The 22182-nt window shown below is 35.1% G+C and overlaps 1 non-coding gene across 1 annotated transcript; it reads right to left on the reverse strand.

Moving 5' to 3' along the window:
- Positions 1–13353: 13353 nt before the first annotated feature.
- On the reverse strand, positions 13354–13460 carry LOC131224472 (small nucleolar RNA R71). Its single transcript, XR_009160953.1, has one exon. It is a non-coding gene; the product is annotated as a small nucleolar RNA R71 (small nucleolar RNA).
- Between the last annotated feature and the right edge of the window lie 8722 nt (positions 13461–22182).

Raw genomic sequence — 22182 nt, forward strand, 5'->3', positions numbered from 1 at the left:
CGAATTAAATTAGGTAAAATCATTAACCATTGATTGAAGTTTAATTACATTATAATTTAAGTTACCAACGATCAAATCGACGATGAATTATAGTTGGTGTGTTTTCTCAAAATTTTATGTGCTATGGTCACATCTGAATTGAGGATTTTCGACTCTAAGGTGAATATCTACCATTAAACTTCTATTTGGCGTTTTAGATGATTAATCATCTTTGTTTGCTACTTGGTTGATACCATATTTGATGAAATGCTTAAGTGATATAAAATTCATGATATTGAGACTTATTGATGTTGAATGTCAAAAAACGTTGATATAAATCAGATTGCGTTGATGTAGATTGAATTCTACTAATTTTATACATATGTTTGATTTTATATGTTGATATAGGTTGGATTGTGTTGATGTAGGTTGTATTGTACTAATTCGTACATGTGTTCCATTGTTAGACCCTGATGTGGTAATAAATTTACTTCATGTTTATGGTTTTGTATTTGCTAATCTGAATTGTCATTGTGGTGGATCAAGTGTTGCAAATTGTTTAAGCGGGTAGCCCACCTTAAGTCGACCATTCCAGGCTAGTTTGATCGATTGAGGTTGAACTCGGACTACTGAAACTACGTAGGATGCCTTACACCTAATGCCGATTTTGTCGGGGGTTCTCCATAGTCGATCGAATTCGTCCAATACAAGATTGGTCATTTATATGTTTATGGTTGAATAACACCCTATAGAACCTGTAATACTTCCATTGCCATTAAAATGAGTCTACTAATAACCACTAATGCATTATGATTTTACTTATGTCTTAAAATGATCCGAGAGGAAGGATGAATGGCGTGGATAAACAGATACATCATAGTGGGCTCGCTCACAGAATTGTCTGTTCGTGGTTAGAGACGGGCGGGGGTAGGACGCAATCCGCGTCTAGCATCTACTAATTAACTCTTCCAAATGCATACCTTTCATTTTTTAGGGGACCCACCATGATGTTAAAGTAAGATCTACCCCAATCATTAGATGTGCAATGCTAAGTTATGTACGTAGCTTAAAACTCAGAGTGAACATTGTTTTAGGAGTTCTCCCTCCCCCCACTATGATGTTAAAGTAAGATCATGATGTTAAAACTGTCCGTTCGTAGCCAGAGACATGCAGGGGTAGGATGCAATTCGTGTCTAGCGTCTACCAATTAACTCTCCTAAATGCACACCCTTCATTTTTTAGGGGACTCACCATGATGTTAAAATAAAATCTACTCCAACTATTAGATGTGTAATACTAAGTTATGCACGTAGCTTAAAACTCAAGGTGAACATAGTTTCAAGTAGTCCCCCCTCCTCCCATCATGATGTTAAAGTAAGATCATGATGTTAAAATTGCCCATTCGTGGCTAGAGACGGGTAGGGGTAGAACACAATCCACATCTAGTGCCTACCAATTAACTCTCCCAAATGCACACCCTTCATTTTTTAGGGGACCCACCATGATGTTAAAGTAAGATATACTCCAACTATTAGATGTGCAATACTAAGTTATGCATGCAGCTTAAATCTCAAGGTGAACATTGTTTCAGGTAGTCCTCACCCCCCCTCCCCTCCCCCTCCCCAATCGCACGACTATGCCGCTATCCCCACATGCACTTGCAACCACTACTGCAATAACGGGCCCTCAAGCATTGAAGAAGAAGACTCCACACGCACTTGTCGTCATTACTACAGTAACGAGCCTTCAATCATTGAAGAAGAAAAAAGAAGATATGCATAAAATCACCATTAAACTAGTGAGCTCTCTCTATCTCTAGTTTAGGTATCAGGTCCGGGTCAGGCATTGTACAAAAATTTTGGGTTAGGCTTGGGCTATAAGTAATATCCTGTGAATACAGGGTCAATCCCACAGGGAGATGAATTGCGAGAAGGAAAAAAAATCAAATGCAAAACAAACTAAGTAATAAAAACTAAATTGATGATTTGATTTTGAGATTTTTGAATGGATGTAATTCAACTGAATAAAATAACACCCAAGCTTCAAAGTTCCACACATAGGTTAATGTTCCAAAATCATGATGACTTGGATAACACAATTAGGATCTGAGCACTATGGTCAGTCTAATCGGAAAATAAAACAGTTTAAATATTTAATAAATGATATAAAAGATTAGAAAATAATGGATCTGCACCATTGACATATATTCTCAAGCGCCAGTGATTTTAAGTATTCAATATCTATAGGATAATGAATATCAAAGAAATATAACAGGTTGAGAACATCTCCTATCTAGGAAATCTGATTAATCTAGGGTAAGCCTATCCATCAATGTGGATCTCATATGATGGAAACATATGGATCTCACAAGAGGATAAAAAACAAAACCTAAATAATAGATAACATGCATACACCATTCTTCTCATCATTAAAACAATCAATCATCATAATCTTAAAGAAATATTAAACCCATGTGCTTCCCTTCTAGCTTGGGCTAGAGGGAACTTAGAAAAACATAATTAAATTACAGAAATAAAAAGCAACAAGAAATAAAGAAAAAATTACAAATAGAAAAGATCTAAAAAAAGCAACTTACAAAGCTTTAATAAAACTAAAAACTCTTTAAAAACCCTAAATTTTGCTTTGGGATGCCTTAAATAATGATTAAGAATGCCCTAGGAGGTCCTATTTATAAGTAAGGAACTCTAATTTTTGTACAAAGTTGAAAATCCTAGAAAACACCTCAAATATACGTATTTTTCCAAAATAGACTTCTCGCTGCATAGTTTGTTTAAAACAGACTTCCTGATGCGTAGTTTTCCAAAATAGACTTCAGAGCTTTAGAATACACTTTTCAGGACGATTTTAGGATTCTTCACTTCAAATCTTCGATTCTTTTCATTCCTCACTTGATTTTCTTGGATCATTGGCATGTGAATTCTTCAATCTTGGTTTCCTACGATCCATCCCTTGCCTTGGTGATTTTTGAGCATCAAATTCTTACGTTTTAGCACCTTTTTTCAATCCAAGTTCTTAAATTCACCTTGCAACACATACATGAGTAAAATAGAATATTAAGATGATTTATGTTCATAAAATTAAGATATAAATGGGAAAAATTATGCAATATTTGAGTCTCAACACACCCCCCAACCAGCATTTTGCTAATCCTAAGCAAAATAAGCGAAGAAAAATAAAAATAAAAATTAATTTTTTTAAAAAAAAATTCTAACTACACCACTTTCACAGGTAATCTCGATTGCATTTAGCATATGCATTAAGCCTTTAAACCCCTAGGTTTGCCCTAGTGGACAAGTTATAGTCTCGTGAGGGTTTTCAAAAATGTTACCCACAAACATTAAAAATATGAAAAATAGTTCAACATACAGAAATTTTTACAATTATGCCTCCATTCATTATATGAATTCCAATACAACACAATATTTACCCTGGATATGAAGTTAGCTAGAATCTTAATTTTTTAATCCATTACATCCTTGAGTTCAAACCTAATCAAAATTTAGAATAGTTATGATCCAATATCCTTAGGTGCTCGTAACACTAGTCTAATGTTGAGAAATATGCATGTTCTATATCCTAACTCCTTTCAATCATTTCAAGAATATGAAATCTCTAGTTATCTCATTTTCTTCATATCATTTCTTCTTTTATCATTATATTCTCATTATTATAGACCACCCTTAGATAAAGATTCTCACTGGGTTTGCTTCATAGCCTAAGGTATCGTACTTGTAATGGTAACAGTAATGAATACTTTGGTATTATTACTTCGGACTGCTGACACGATTGTTTTGATCATTGCACTCATGCTCTATAATAAAATTTTCTTTTTCCATTACTTTTTCCTTCAATATTCTCTCTTTTAAGCATATATCAATAGTACTAGTTCAATCAACCTTGTTTGAATCAAAATTTATTATTCTAGTTCACATATCATATTCCTCACTTAGTTAGCTAGGGTGTATTGTGAATTCAGCACATCAAATTACAACTCACTTTAAACTAGTGATTAGATAATTAAACTCAAGTCTATAATTTTCAGTTATTAAAATTCTGACTACTATCGACTTACACTAAGTATTAACTTGGCCTTTAGAATTCGCAAAATATCATGTTCACATTCTTATATATAAAAATATTATTTTGAAAATGCTGGAAATTTTTTTTTTTCCCATAAACCTAAAAAAATAAACTTAAACCTAACTAAAACTTAAAAATAATAAAAATAATAATAAAATAAACTGAAACCCCCCCAAAAAAAAAAAAACCTTCTCATGGATGACTATCCACACCCCCAACCTAAAATCTACATTGTCCCTAATGTTATGCAGAGAATAATAAAAAATAAAAGAAAGGGTTGATAGTACCTACCATGAAAACTCACCTGCTATGTGACACCAAAAAGAATTGAATATGATACAAATCCTATAGAAATGCTCCGTCAGACTAGGAGCATCATTCTGAATATTCTGGCCATGAAGAGGGAAAGACTCCTCTCCCAAATGAAAGTGCTCCACATAAAGCTTTAATCTCTGACCATTAACCTTGTACACATTGCCATTACATGGATTCTCAATTTCAACAGCCCCATGAGTATAAGCATTCTTCACAATGAAGGGGCCTATCCGTCTTGATCTTAACTTTCTTGGAAAGAACTGGAGATGGGAATTGTATAATATGACCTTTTGCTGGGGTTCAAAATTCTTCCTTAGGATATTTTTGTCATGAAAAGCTTTGGTCCTCTTTCTATAGATTTTAGAATTTTCATAGGAGTCTCTCCTTAGCTCCTCTAATTCATTCAACTTTAATTTCCTTTGTCCACTTGCTTGGTCCATATCAAAGTTTAATTTCTTTATTACCCAGTAGGCTCTATATTCCAATTCCAAAGGCAAGTGGCAAACCTTCCCATACATCAATCTATATGGAGACATTCCAATCGGGGTCTTATAATCAGTTATATAAGCCCATAAAGTGTTGGATAGTTTAAGGGATCAATCCTTCCTATCTGGCCTTATAGTTTTCTCTAACATGTGTTTGATTTCCCAATTAGAAATCAGCTTGCCCACTCGTTTGTGGGTGGTATGGGGTGCTCACTTTATGCTTGTTGCCATATTTCTTTGTCAAAGCCTCAAATGTCCTATTATAAAAGTGAGACCCGCCTTTGGAGTGCCAAATCTAGCAAAAATATTTTTCTTGAGGAATCGTATAACCACTTTGTTATCATTTTCCTACTTAGAACTGCCTCAATCCACTTTGAAACATAGTCCACACCAACCAATATATAAAAAAATCCAAAAGAATATGGAAATGAGCCCATAAAATGAATACCCCAACAATAAAAAATCTCCAATGGTAAAATTGGGGATAAAGGCACATGTTGCACCGGGACACTCTTCCCAACCTTTGACATCTATCACAAGCAGACTATTTTGGCTTTCAATGGGCCGAGGCCAGGTTTAAACTTGCAATGAAAAATGTAGGCCAGGCTTGGACAAAATTTGGCCGAGCCTTAACGTGACTTGTTGACACCCCTATTTATGCATTTCCGATGAACAAATTTATATATGTATGCATGCACATAAGAGGACACATGGCCTTATTAAAAAAGGAATAAGGACATAGTTCAAATCTCTTGTAATAGTAGGGAGAATAGGTCGATAGAATCGGGTGTAGACAGAACCACTTAAACAAAAATATGAATTCTCCCGCCATCAATACAAATTCTAAGAATGTTAAAATGCAAGAATGCCCATAAAATATAAAGAATAGCCATAAATATATGAGATATATAGATTTTAAGACCGGGCTTACAATATATAAAGGTTTATACAAATATATAAATCTTCAAAAGAGGATATAAAAAATCCAATCATGTACAAAAGGTTTACATAAATTAATCATTGTGTTTAAGTCAAGAGAAGTATATGACACCACTTTATATATATATATATATATATATATATATATATATATATATATATATATATATATATATATATATATGGAAATGGTACTATACGGTCGAGCACATGCAAGCTTAATATAAGGTCGAGATGTGTCATGGATTTCAACCGTTCGATGAAAAAATTGAAAATTACACCACATATATGATATCGCTTTAGGAAAAGTCAAAACCAATAAAACTGGTGCTACGTAATTGTCATGCAAATTGGGATGCAAGCAGATTGCATGCTGTGAACAGGTGGTCGTCATCAAGTTTTGTGGGCCCACCATGATATATATGCTATATCAACAACGACTATTCTTTTGGAGAGATCATTTTAAGTCATGAGCCCAATAAAAAAAGCATATCCAAGCTAAAATGAACTATATCACAGATAATGATGCCCACCGTTGAAACCTTCTTAAGGCCCAACATGATATTTATTTGTTGTCCAACCTATGCATAATGTCACACAGACTAGGATGAAAGGTCAAAACAAATATAAATTTGATCCAAAACTTTAGGGACCCCAAGAAGTTCTCCATGCTAGGCAGTCAATCTCCACTGGTTTTTATATTATGGTCCACTTGAACTTTAGATTTGCCTCATTTTTGGACTAATGCCCCAAGATAATCTCTCCAAATGGGTGGACAGTGTGGATATAACACTAACATCACAGTGGGGCCCACAAAACTTGGTGACTGCAACACAACGGAGGAGATTTACTTCTAGCTTGAAGTTTTTTGCGTTGGGAGACTAGGTGGGGTTCAGGGTGATGTTATGATAAATCCATCTTGTTCATCCGTTTTATAATATCATTTTAGGATATAAGACCAAAAATGAACTGGATTCAAGACTCAAATGGGCCACACGAGAGAACACAATGGGGATTGAACAACCACCCCTAAACATTCCTATGGTCACAAAAATTTTGTATCAGGTCATGTTTTTAGTGTTTTTAGTTCATCCCAATGGTTACCTTGCAAACAGTTTGGATATCATATAAACATCAAAATGGAGTCGATGAAGGTCTCAACGGTAGGCGTTTCTTTCTGCATTGTTGTCAAAGCCTTCAGCAGGAAATCCGCTTCGACCCGTGTCGACAGCGGTACGTGCAGCCCCACCCAAGTCAGTGTAGCTTTACCATAGGCCCACCTTGATGTATGTATTCTATACCCACACCGTCCATCCATTTTTATATATCATTTTAGGATATGAATCCGAAACTAAAGCACATCCAATTCTCAAGTAGGCCATATCATAAGAAACTGTAGTGATTGACAATTAATGGGGCACATAAGTTTTGATCAAGTTGATATTTTTTTTCACTTCATCTAAGTTTATATGACCTTATCAACGAGTTTGATGAAAAATAAGCAGTATGTAAACATTATTGTGGGCCTAGGAAGTTTTAATGGTAAAGCATTTAATCACCACTGTTTTCGATAATATGGTCCACCTAAGCTTTAGATCTTCTTCATTTTTGGGTTCATGTCCTAAAATGATCTTCCAAAACGGATGGATGACGTGGATATAAAATACAAAAATCGAGTTGAGCCTCACTTATAATGACCATACTGTCTTGGGTGAGGTAATCCACTTCCATTTGCATCGGAAGCGGAATGGTTGGTGTGCGACAAGCCACCGGCCTTGGTAATATGTTACCCTTAACAAGTTCCATGGGCCATACCATGATGTAAGTGTTAAATCCATACCGTCCATTCATTTGGCGAGATCATTTTAGGGCATTAGCCATAAAATAAGATAGATTCAAATTTAAAGTTGACCACAACATACAAAGCAGTGGGGATTGAATGCTTATCATTGAGAACTTTTTGGGGCCCACAAAAGTTTTGGATCAGGCTGATATTTGTTTTGCCCCTTGGAAACATCTATGTGACATTATGAATAGGTTGGATGGAAAATTAACATCATGGTGGGCCCTACGAATGTTTCAATTGTAGCATCATTGTCCCCACTACCTTCTCTGGTGTGGTTCATTTAAGCAGTGGATCTGCCTAAGGTTTTGGGCTCATGTTCTAAAATGAAATTTTCAAACGGATAGACAGCATAAATACAACAAATACATCTTGGTGGGGCTCACGGAACTTGGAAACGTCATCATCCATTTTACTTTTTTCTAAATCATGTTATCTTATGGATTTGTTTTCCAAATATGGATTCACTTTTGACAGTTGTATTGTTTCTCAGAAAGTTTTTTAATATGGAGTAAACCCAAATGATACACTATAGAATTTTAAGACATATTGGGTTTGACAAATTTGATTATCTTTCAAACTGTACCATTCGAGGTTTCTTTGGGTTGCAGAAAGTGTATATTTGGTGTAATATACACCTAACAACATGAAACTATATCTTTTAGACTGTTACATAAAGTGGATATATGTGGACTATTTGCAATAGACTGTTCATATGAGAAGTTCAATTTATCAAGTTGGAGTATTATTTACAGTATATCTCAGATGGTTTTCCTGTTGTTAGTTTTCCTTGACATCCAATCATGAGTGTTACTGATTTTTAAAGTACATGTATAGATGATAGTTTGATCAAATGCTATCTTCATCTACTGTTGTCTGTCCATGCTTTTCTGTCAAAAATCAAATGAGAGGAAATCAGGTATTTGGTGTAATGTATGGCCGTAAATTTTCATCTGCTTCACATTCAGTGTACACTATGGATTTGCATCAGAATCCTGTTAATTCAACTCTTGTTTTCCAGAACTGGAGCTTGTTTTGAGGGCTGATGTGTTTCTCAGTCTGTTTTTAAATATGGATTCTAACTTCGATAAACTATTGATTTTGAAGACATTGGGTTTGACAAATCCGATCATCTGTCAACATGTATCATTTGCAATGTTCATCTTTGATATCTGTAGCCATGGATATGAATTGCAAATCCTCTTTACTGCTATGTTTCTGTATTCTTTTGTTTTTCACAACGAATTCGTTTTGTTCTTTCTTATATCTTTGGGTTCTCCTTCATGTTCTGAGTTTCCGTTTGCCTGCAAATCTAATGAACAATTCATAGGAAAGAGTAAACCATTCAAAACATGATGTCCATCGGTGCATTCAAAATGGTCATGAAAGTAGTGGGGCCCTTTTCTCTTGTGAATTTGGGCTTCACCGTGTGATTCCCATTAGCAGAAGTATCATGATGTTGTGCTTAATTTTTTGCTGAATTTTCATTTGTTTAGAAATTTATGAAAGATATGGTTTTCAATTGTTTGGAAAATTGTTTAGGTCAGTTTGATTTTCATAGTAGGATAGATGCATTGTATGGAAACAGTAGACACTCTAAACAACTCACTGGTTACTATCGCTTGTCTTTACACACAGGTGGCCCGCCATATGGGCTAGTTGGATTGTTATGCCCCCACATCAACTAAATGGATCTCTTTTTTTTAATAGTATTTGAAGGTTTTGAATTGTGATGTGTACCGAATGTTTGACAAAATGCCAAAGGAAACATGCATACCACATGTTTAAGAGGATAATTAACAAAGACTTAGTTTTATCTTATTGTTTTGTGCTCCATGTGACTCAAACTGTTAGTCTTTGCTGATTGTGTTACAAATTTTAATTTATAGGAAATAATTATGCCATGTATTATAAGAAGTGCAAATATTCCAACAATAATGATCTCTGTAAGGAGCTACAATTGTTCTATTATTAGGCTATAAGTTTGAGAAATGTGTTGCCTTCAGTTTCATATGTTTATCTCGTAGTTAACAATCCCCTGTTTTTCACCAAGATTCATTTACCATGTGTATTTTTCTTATTTCAAATGCTTCTATAACTTCATTTTTCTTGCATTCTGCCTTTTGGTTTTGCACCTGGGATTGATTTTGTTCTACCTTTGAGTGCATAACAATGCGCCCTGAATGCGATTAACCATAGTCTGCTATGAATGCAAAGATCAAGTGGATCATACCACAGGGAACAGTGGATGAACGAAAAACACAAATATAAGCTTCAAATTCTGTTGTTTCTAGCAAACTGACAAAATGCCAAAGGAAACATGCATACTAAATGACACAGTCTGAAAGATATGAATGAATAGGGGTATCAGCTGTAGCAGAAGAATGGAAATATATATTGGGTTTTTCAATCTCGTGCTTCGACTGTAATATAGAGATCTTTCACAAATACTTTCCTTGTATTTTGTCTTCATAGAAATGCTTTCCATTTTTACTGTTCCGTGGAATCTTTATGTTACCGACTTCTCATTTCGTTAATCGTAGCATGATTGCTTTTCCTTGAAGTTTATCTGGTATGGTTTCTCTAATCTCACTGTTATCTGTTATACAAATCTGGTATGGTTTCGCAATGACCTGGTAGTTAATATTGCACACTTCATTCATATGGGAAAAGCCAACGACCTATATGCGAACAACGTCTAATTTACATTCAATGGTGTATGACAGGACTTGCTTATTATGGTCGTGTGTTATTTTAACTGAAGGAATATTTTCAATTCATGTTGTTCCATTTTTCAGGAAACATTGTTGAGCACATCGTTCTTGTTCATTACAGAGATGTTAAAGAGGTAAGTTTCTACTCTTCTGTTCATATGGGAAAACAGAAATTTGCGCCATTGTTTGGATGGCGATAAGAACTCTATGAAATGTACTTGATTCCATGGCTAGGATTAGCGATGAATACTTCCATTTACATATCTGATGTGTTGCTGCCAATCAGATGATGTTCATGAAATTATGCCAAGACAACTGGTGCATATCATTCCAGAATATGCATATCAGCATGTGCATGTTTTTGATTCATAAGTTACAGGAAAAATATGCTTTGAATTATCAGGATAACTGGTTGATCTCATTCCATCATGTAACATGGAATTGCTTGTTTCCTGGTATGTATCAAGTTACGTGCTTGTTTTAGTTTACTTTCTTGCACTTTAATTCATTTTCATCCCATATAACCAACATATTTAGATGACATTGAGTAGCCCATATATCAATTTAATTTAACTCTCTACCTACTGTGAAGACTCAAATATTGCATAATTTTGGCTATTTATATCTTGGTTTTATGAACATAAATCATCTTAATATTCTATTTTACTCATGTATGTGTTGCAAGGTGAATTTAAAAGCTTGGATTGAAAAATGTGTTAAAAAGTAAGAATTTGATGCTCAAATTCACCAAGGCAATGAATGGATTTTAGGAGATCAAGATTGAAGAATTCACATGCCAAAGATCCAAGAAAACCAAGCGAGGAATGAAGAGAATCGAAGATTTGAAGTGAAGAATCCTGAAATCGTCCTAAAAAAGTGTATTTTGAAGCTGTGAAGTTTATTTTGGAAAACTGCGCAGCAGGAAGTCTGTTTTAAACGAACTATGCAGCGAGAAGTCTATTTTGGGAAAATACGTATATTTGAGGCGTTTTCTAGGGTTTTCAACTTTGTACGAAGTTTGGAGTTCCCTACTTATAAATAGGGCCTCCTAGGGCATTCTAAAGCATTATTAGAAGCATTCAAGAGCAATATTTAGGGTTTTTTTAAAGAGTTTTTTTTTTTATTAAAGCTTTATAAGTTGTTTCTTTCCTTTTAGATCTTTTTTTATTTGCAATTTTTCTTTTTTCTTTCTTGTTGCTTTTTATTTCTGCAATTTAATTATGTTTTTCTAAGTTCCCTCTAGCCCAAGCTAGAAGGGAAGCACATGGGTTTAATATTTCTTTAAATTATGATGATTGATTGTTTTAATGATGAGAATAATGGTGTATGCATATTATCTATTATTTAGGTTTTGTTTTTATCCTCTTGTAAGATCCATATGTTTCCATCATATGAGATTTACATTGATGGATAGGCTTACCTTAGATTAAAGATTTCCTAGATAGGAGATGTTCTCAACCTGTTATATTTCTTTGATATTCATTATCCTATAGATATTGAATACTTAAAATCACTGACGCTTGAGAATATATGTCAATGGTGCAAATCTATTATTTTCTAATCTTTTATATCATTTACTAAAATATTTAAAGTGTTTTATTTTCCGATTAGGTTGATCATAGTGCTCAGATCCTAGTTGTGTTATCCAAGTCATTATGATTTTGGAACATTAACCTATGTGTGGAACTTTGAAGCTTGAGTGTTTTTTATTCAGTTGAATTACATCCATTCAAAAATTCCAAAATCAAATCATCAGTTTAGTTTTTATTACTTAGTTTGTTTTGCATTTGATTTTTTTCTTTTTGCAATTCATCTCCCTGTGGGATCGACCCTGTATTCACAGGATATTACTTATGAACCTCTACACTTGGAGGCAAGCAATCAAGTTTTTGGCGCCGTTGCCGGGGAGAAACTGAGATAGATCAGATCTGTGCAAGATAGCTAAGGTAAGTTTTCTTCTAAACCCTCCAGATTTTCTGTAGATTTTTTTTATTTTTTTATTTTTTATTTTTTTTCTTCTTTTCTTTTTCTTTGAAAATAAATTCAATTGGGTCTTTCAAGCACTAACTATGACATAAGGTTGCCCTGCTTGGAATTTTATCACCCAAGTGCTATGGTTGTCCTATAGTTGTTGTTTGATCACAAAGATCATCCGCTGAATCTATTTTCCATATTAGCATAGTTTAATTTCTGCATTAGTTTTACTTTTATTTATTTATTTATTTTTTTGTGGACCGAACCCTCATGGTCGGCTCTGCCACCTGGGTTGTTGATTTATTTTGCTTTATGGACTGAACCCTCATGGTCGGCTCTGCCACCTAGGTTGTTAGTTAAGTTTTTATTTTTATTTTAAGTATCATACTTGCTATTTGAATTCGTGGTATTTGTTGTGTGGTATGGATAGTTTATGTCCCGTTGGAGTAGGGATCAAAACAATCAACTCTTCTCCGAAAGCGAACTAATTCCAGGCCTTGATCATTCATTTAGAAGAGACACACAACATCACTTGGATTCCATGGCAGACCCAGTTGATAATCCAAATCTGTCAAATCCAACTATAAATCAACATAATCCTCCTCTTGAGGATGAAAATGAAGTTCATGGGAATGTGTTAAACCAACCACGGACTTTACGTGAACATTTACACCCTGAGAGATCAACTTTACTATCTTACATAGTTTTCCCTGCTCACACAGGAAACATTGATTTTAAACCAGGTGTGATTCAATTAATTCTTAAATTTTATGGCTTGGATTCTAAAAGCCCCTACTTGCACCTCAAGGACTTTGAGGAAGTAATTGCAACATTACAAGTAAATAATGGCAATAGGGATGTACTTAAGCTTAGGTTATTCTCATTTTCTCTAAAGGATCGGGCCAAAGCATGGCTCAACTCTCTAAGACCTAATACCATCACTTCATAGCAAGCCTTAAGTAGAGAGTTTTTGAAAAAGTTCTTTCCCGAGCACAAAACAAATGCACTAAAACAAGAAATCATGTCATTCTCCCAAAAGGGGAATGAACTATTTTTTCAAGCTTGGGAGCGCTTCAAAGACATTCTAATTACTTGTCCACATCATGGTTATGAACCATGGCACGTGATTGATGCTTTCCGAAAGGGGCTCACCATGGATACCTGTCAGTTCATAGAGATGATGTGTGGTGGAACCTTTCTTAATAAAGATCATAATGAGGCTTGGGATTTTCTAGATATGTTAGCAGAGAATAAGCAGACATGAGATGTCTCTACTAAATCAGACCAAACTAGACCCATTCCGAGAGAGAGAGCGGGGATGTATGTCCTAAGAGAGGAAGACGACCTTAATGTAAAATTCGTTGCATTGGCTAGAAAGGTCGAAGCCTTGGAAATTAGGAAGGTTGATATGGTTAAAGCAAATACTTCCTTAGGTAATTTTTGTAGCATTTGTGGTGGTACAGACCATGACACAAAGGATTGTCCAATAATCTCAGTTGTACAAAATATCACGCATGAGCATGATCAATCAAATGCTATAAATAATTACCAAAGGTCAATTATACAACCAATGGGAAACACGTACAATCCAAATTGGCGTAACCATCCTAATCTTAGTTGGAGAAATGGACCACAAATTAATGCGCCCAATGCACCTCAAATGCCTCCACAAAATAACTTCTTTGGGGCACCTAACAATGCACCATATATGCTCCCACCAAAGCGATCATCTGTGGAGGATGCATTGACCGCATTCATGAACTCTCAAGCTCAAATGAATCAGTCTCTAATCCAATCAAATCAGGAATTAAAGATGGTCGTGGCTAGGATTGAGACTCAACTAAATGCTAGGGAAAAAGGCACACTTCCTTCTTAACCTGTGCCAAACCCTAGAAATACACATTTCTTTGGAGATGCAAATCCAAGTGAGCTACATCATGAACAAGCTAAGGCCATCATTACCTTGAGAAGTGGAAAAGAGGTCGATAACAAGATAATGCAACCAGTAGAAATATCGGAGAATGAGCCACTGTCTCAAGAGAATGATGAACTGACTATAGTTCAAGAGCCACAACAACAAAAGGATAAAGAGACTAAGTCATATGAGCCTCCAGTTCTGTTCCCATCTAGACTACAAAATCCTATTGTCCCCATGAAATATCAAGAGGTGTTGGATGTGCTCCAAAAGGTTACTATCAATATTCCTCTGCTTGATGTCATTAGACAAATTCCATCATATGCTAAATATCTCAAGGACTTGTGCACTATAAAGAGAAAATTAAATGTGCACAAAAAGGCGTTCCTTACTGAGAAAGTGAGCGCTATCATTCAACAAAGGGCTCTACCCAAATACAAAGACCTGAGAAGTCCCACTATTCCTTGTATTATTGGAAATTTCTAAATTGAGCATGCTTTTCTAAATTTGACTGCAAGTGTCAACTCAGTACCTTATTCGGTTTACAAACAAATGGGGTTAGGTGAGCTTAAACCAACCACGATTACACTCCAACTCGCTGACCGCTCTATTAAGGTACCAAGGGAAATTTTAGATGACGTGCTAGTCCAAGTGGAGAAATTCTACTTTCCCGTGAATTTTATTGTACTAGACATTAAACCCTGTGTAAATGTCAGTGCTCAAGTTCCCATCATTTTAGGTCGCCCATTCCTAGCAACTTCAAATGCAATCATAAATTGCAGGAATTGAATGATGAACTTGTCTTTTGGTAACATGACTCTAGAGCTAAATATTTTTAATCTATGTAAGCAGCCCATTGATAATAATGAGATCCATGAGCTGAATTTCATGAACTGCTTGATAGAAGAAGAGGAATTGGAACCTAGTCTGACTGAGGAATTGATTCAAGTTATTGGGGACTCGAAAAATTATGATTTAGAAAAAGTGCTTGATGAAATTTCTGATGATAATGAGAGCACTACCACCCAAGACATTGGTATGTACCTATGGAGACCGCGTACTTAAATCCTATCTATCGAGGACTCGCAACCTCTGCCATCACTAACCAATGTTGCAAAGCTTGATTTAAAACTACTACTAAATAATCTTAAGTATATATACTTAAGTGAAAATAAAACTTATCCTGTGGTGATCTCTTCATTTTTAGAAAAAGATCAAGAGATTAAATTGTTGAATGTTCTAAGGGACCACAAAGGAGCCTTGGGTTGGACCATTTTTGACATCAAGGGTATAAGCCCTTCCATATGCACCCATTGAATCCACCTCGACAAGGACGCCAAACCAATTAGACAACATCAAAGGCGTCTTAATCCAAACATGATGGAAGTTGTAAAAAATGATATGATCAAATTATTGGATGTGGTAATCATTTACCCAATATCCGATAGTGTTTGGGTGAGTTCAACTCAAGTAGTCCCAAAGAAATCTGGAATAACTATCGTGCAGAATTTTAATAATCAACTCATACCAACATGTGTCACCATAGGTTGGCGTTTTGTATTGGCTATAGAAAATTAAACCAGGTCACAAAGAATGACCATTTCCCTCTACCATTCATTGAACAAGTTTTAGAGAGGGTAGTAGGTCACTCCTTCTATAGTTTTCTTGGATATTCCGGATATAACCAAATAGAGATAGCCCTAAAAGACCAAGAGAAAACCACGTTCACTTGTCCATTTGGCACGTTTGCTTTCAAACGGATGCCATTTAGATTGTGTACGCCCCAGCAACTTTCCAACGGTGTATGTTAAGTATTTTTTCAAATATGGTTAGGAAGTTTCTTGAGGTTTTCATGGATGACTTCTCTGTATTTGAGAGTAGTTTTGAGGAATGCCTCAACAATTTATCTCTTGTCTTATCTAGGTGTGAAGAGAAACACCTTGTCTTAAATTGGGAGAAATGTCATTTCATGGTTCAAAAGAGAATTGTTTTGGGCCATGTTATCTCCAAAAATGGAATCGAGGTAGATCGCTCAAAACTCGACATTATAGTTAATCTACTTATCCCCCGAAATGTTACAGATATTAGATCACTTCAAGGGCATGCTGGTTTAAATGGAAGATTCATCAAGGACTTTAGTGTCATTATTAGACCATTGACTAATCTTCTCCAAAAGGATGTCCCATTTAAGTGGACAGATGAGTGTGCAAGTGCCATTGATAAAATTAAATCATCCTTTACCACTGCACCTATCATGCGTCCCCCCGATTGGACACTTCCTTTTGAACTAATGTGCGATGCAAGTGAGTATACCATAAGGGTTGTTTTGGGCCAAAGGAAAGATAAACAGCCCTATATATGTTATTCACTATGCGAGTAGAACTCTAAACTCGGCCCAAGTGAACTACTCAACAACTGAAAAGGAGTTACTTGTAGTAATTTTTGTTTTGGATAACTTTAGGTCGTACTTGCTGGGATCCAAAGTGGTCATTTTTACAGACCACTCGACTTTGAAATATTTGCTATCTAAGAAGGATGCAAAGCTGAGACTTTTGAGATAGATCCTCCTACTTCAAGAATTTAACGTGGAGATAAAAGATAAGAAAGAAGTAGAAAACGTAGTGGCCGATCACCTTTCCAGATTGGTGTTAGATGATTCCACTGAGGAGATATATATCCAGGACACTTTTCCTGATAAACAATTATTCGCAATCTCCAAATTGATTTGGTCTACGAATATAGTAAACTATCTTGTAACGGGAAAAATGCCATATCATTGGAAGTCACAAGATAGGAAGCGTTTTGAAACCGAGGTTAGGAACTTCTATCCAGGATGATCCGTATTTATATAAATATGGGACTGATCAAATTTTTAGACGTTGTGTCCCAGAGGATGAAGTTCGAAGTGTTATTTCTTTTTGTCACATGGAAGCATGTGGTGGCCATTTTTCTGCTAAGAAAACCACTGCAAAAATCCTTCAATGTGGTTTTTACTGGCCCACCATGTTTAAAGATACCCATGCTTTCTGTGTTGCTTGTAATAGATGTCAAAAGTTGGGAAGAGTGTCTCGGCGCAACATGATGCCTTTATCTCCAATTTTACCATTGGAGATTTTTGATTGTTGGGGTATTGATTTTATGGGTCCATTTCCATCTTCTTTTGGATTTCTTTATATATTGGTTGGTGTGGACTATGTTTCAAAGTGGATTGAGGCAGTTCCAAGTAGGACCAATGACAACAAAGTGGTCATACGATTCCTCAAGGAAAATATTTTTGCTAGATTTGGAACTCCAAAGGCCATCATTAGTGATGGCGGGTCTCACTTTTGCAATAGAACATTTGAGGCTTTGATGAAGAAATATGGCATCAAGCATAAAGTGAGCACCCCATACCACCCACAAACGAGTGGGCAAGCTGAGATTTCTAATCGGGAAATCAAACACATTTTAGAGAAAACTATAAGGCCAGATAGGAAGGATTGGTCCCTCAGACTATCCGACGCTTTATGGGCTTATAGGACTGCTTATAAGACCCCGATTGGAATGTCTCCATACAGATTGGTGTATGGGAAGGCTTGCCACTTGCCTGTGGAATTGGAACATAGAGCTTACTGGGTAATAAAGAAATTAAACTTTGATATGGATCAAGCAAGTGGACAAAGGAAATTAGAGTTAAATGAATTAGAGGAGTTGAGGAGAGACTCCTATGAAAATTCTAAAATCTACAAAGAGAGGACCAAAGCTTTTCATGACAAAAATATCCTGAGGAAGAATTTTGAACCTCAGCAAAAGGTCCTATTGTACAATTCCCGTCTCCAGTTCTTTCCAGGAAAGTTAAGATCAAGATGGACAGGCCCCTTCATTGTGAAGAATGTTTATACTCATGGGGCTATTGAAATTGAGAATCCACGTAATGGCAATGTGTACAAGGTTAATGGTCAGAGATTGAAGCCTTATGTGGAAAACTTTCATTTGGGAGAGGAGTCCGTCCCTCTTTATGAGCCAGAATATTCAGATTGATGCTCCTAGTCTGACGGAGCATTTATGTAAGATTTGTATCATATTTAATTTTTTTAGTGTCACATAGCAGGTGCGTTTTTCATGGCAGGTACTATCCACCATCTCTTTTATTTTTATTGTTCTCTACATTACATTATCATTACATTGGGGACAATGTAGATTTTAGGTTGGGGGTGTGGATAGTCATCCATGTGAAGTTTTTTTTTTTTTTTTTTCTAAAGTTTCAGTTTATTTTATTATTATTTTTATTATTTTTAAGTTTCAGTTAGGTTTAAGTTTTTTTTTTAGGTTTATGAAAAAAAATAAAAATTCAACATTTTCAAAATAATATTTTTATATACAAGAATATGAACATGATATTATCCGAATTCCAAAGGTAAAGTTAATACTTAGTCTAGGTTGATAGTAGTCAGAATTCTGACAACCGAAAATTATAAACTTGAGTTCAATTATCTAATCACTAGTTTAAAGTGAGTTGTAATTTGATGTACTGAATTCACAATACACCCTAGCTAACTAAGTGAGGAATATGATATGTGAACTAAAATAACAACTTTTGATTCAAACAAGGTTGAATGAACTAGTACCATTGATATATGTTTAAAAGAGAGAATATTAAAGGAAAAAAAAAGAAGATAGTGATGAAAAAAAAGAAATTTTTATTATAGAGCATGAATGCAATGACCATAACAATCGTGTCAGTAATTCGGAGTAAGAATACCTAAGTATCCATTACTGTTACCATTACAAGTACGATACCTTAGGTTATGAAGCAAACCCGATGGGAATTTTCATCTAAGGGTGGTCTATAATAATGAGGATATGATGATAAAAGAAGAAATATCATAAAAAAAAATGAGATAACTAGAGATTTCATATTCTTGGGATGATTGAAAGGAGTTAGGATAGGGAACATGCATATTTCTCAAAGTTAGACTAGTGTCACGAAGCACCTAAGGATATTGGGTTATAACTATTCTAAATTTTGATTAGGTCTCTGAACTCAAGGATGTAATGGATTAAAAAATTAAGATTCTAGCTAACTTCATATCTAGGGTAAGTATTGTTTTGTTTTGGAATTCATATGATTAATGGAGGCATAATTGTATAAATTTTATAGTGTTGAAACATTTTTCTTATTTTCAATGTTTGTGGGTAACATTTCTGGAAACCCTTACGAGACTATAACTCGTCCACTAGGGGAAACCTAGGGGTTTAAAGGCTTGTTGCATATGGTAAATGCAATCGATATTACTTGCGAAAGTGGTGTAGTTAGAATTTTGTTTTCATTTTAATTTTGTTTATAGAATTATTTTTTTCTTATTTTTATTTTTCTTCGCTTATTTTGCTCGGGACTAGCAAAATGCTGGTTGGGGGGTGTGTTAAGACTCAAATATTGCATAATTTTTTTCATTTATATCTTGGTTTTATGAACATAAATCATCTTAATATTCTATTTTACTCATGTATGTGTTGCAAGGTGAATTTAAAAGCTTGGATTGAAAAAGGTGTTAAAAAGTAAGAATTTGATGCTCAAATTCACCAAGGCAATGGATGGATCTTAGGAGATCAAGATTGAAGAATTCACATGCCAAAGATCCAAGAAAACCAAGCGAGGAATGAAGAGAATCGAAGATTTGAAGTGAAGAATCCTGAAATCGTCCTAAAAAAGTGTATTTTGAAGCTGTGAAGTTTATTTTGGAAAACTGCGCAGCAGGAAGTCTGTTTTAAACGAACTATGCAGCGAGAAGTCTATTTTGGGAAAATACGTATATTTGAGGCGTTTTCTAGGGTTTTCAACTTTGTACGAAGTTTGGAGTTCCCTACTTATAAATAGGGCCTCCTAGGGCATTCTAAAGCATTATTAGAAGCATTCAAGAGCAATATTTAGGTTTTTTTTTAAGAGTTTTTAGTTTTATTAAAGCTTTATAAGTTGTTTCTTTCCTTTTAGATCTTTTTTATTTGTAATTTTTCTTCTTTCTTTCTTGTTGCTTTTTATTTCTGCAATTTAATTATGTTTTTCTAAGTTCCCTCTAGCCCAAGCTAGAAGGGAAGCACATGGGTTTAATATTTCTTTAAATTATGATGATTGATTGTTTTAATGATGAGAATAATGGTGTATGCATATTATCTATTATTTAGGTTTTGTTTTTATCCTCTTGTAAGATCCATATGTTTCCATCATATGAGATTTACATTAATGGATAGGCTTACCCTAGATTAATCAGATTTCCTAGATAGGAGATGTTCTCAACCTGTTATATTTCTTTGATATTCATTATCCTATAGATATTGAATACTTAAAATCACTGACGCTTGAGAATATATGTCAATGGTGCAAATCTATTATTTTCTAATCTTTTATATCATTTATTAAAATATTTAAAGTGTTTTATTTTCCGATTAGGTGACCATAGTGCTGAGATCCTAGTTGTGTTATCCAAGTCATCATGATTTTGGAACATTAATCTATGTGTGGAACTTTGAAGCTTGGGTGTTTTTATTCAATTGAATTACATCCATTCAAAAATCCAAAAATCAAATCATCGGTTTAGTTTTTATTACTTAGTTTGTTTTGCATTTGATTTTTTCCTTCTCGCATTCATCTCCCTGTGGGATCGACCCTGTATTCACAGGATATTACTTATGAACCTCTGCACTTGGAGGCAAGCAATCAATTTAATTTAACTCTTTACCTACTGTGAAGCTGATTTTTCATGTTTTTGTCATATAATCGTATGTGTTTTAACCCTCAAACCATATTATGGGCGTTATGTCTGAATTTTCAATTGGAATCTTTAGCTTCAAATTTTTTTGAAGGGATTCAAATATGATTGCTGATGTTGAAGAAAATCACGAGTTTTGAACTTTTTAACACATAATCATAGTTGAACTTATCCCACCATATAAATTATTCAATTTTTTCTGGAACAAGAGGAGATAAAAGGACTTTAGATGTTTCAAAAACCTTCTCATGCAAGAAAACTTGACTTATACCCAGAGTCAAATTGAAGAAACGATTGAGTGTTTAAATTTTCTGATATTTTTCTAAGCTGTAGAGTTGGTTTATTCCACATTTCATGGGAGAAATACTAGTAAATATTATCAATTTGAGTATACAAACCTGATAGTGTTGGTTATCAGTTGGCGATGGAGAGTGAAGATTCGGGAGAAGATACAGATAGTGTCATAGTTGCTTGGGCGATGATGGCTTGTGTGGCGGTTGTCGGGGAATATTGTCGTAAATACATGCTCAAACAACCAGCTCGTCATGGAGAGGATGAGCGAGCCAGGTTCATCAACAGAATCATTAGGGCCAGTGACCGGGATTGTGTCATGCAACTTAGAATGAATCGAGAGACGTTCTTCGAACTATGTACCCATCTACGCAAGAAGATATTGCTGCGTGATACTCGACGTGTGAGTCTTGAAGAACAATTAGTTATGTTCCTACACACATTGGGGCACAATGTTTGGAATCGCGTCATTGGTCATAGATTCATTCGATCGGGTGAAACAGTTAGTCGCCACTTTCACAGTGTACTAGATGCAATTGTATCTCTGTATCCAATTTTTGTTAAACAGGCTGGACCAACGATTTCTTCTGAGATTCAGATAAACACAAATTAGACTGCTTACTTTCAGGTATTAATTATGGTGGGACAGATTTCCATATACATATTTTTATGGCCCTTCATTCACTCCTTTATCCAATGTATCTATGATTGCGTTGGGACAATTGATGGTACACACATTCTAGCTCATATGTTTGCCGGTGACCATGCGAGCTTCTGCAATCGGAAGAGGGTCCTTTCCCAAAACATATTGACGGCGTGTTCATTTGATATGAATTTCATATACATATTAGCCTGTTGGGAGGGTTTTGCTTCGGATGCG

Source organism: Magnolia sinica, chromosome 13 (assembly GCF_029962835.1).
Source record: "Magnolia sinica isolate HGM2019 chromosome 13, MsV1, whole genome shotgun sequence".
NCBI lineage: Eukaryota > Viridiplantae > Streptophyta > Magnoliopsida > Magnoliales > Magnoliaceae > Magnolia > Magnolia sinica.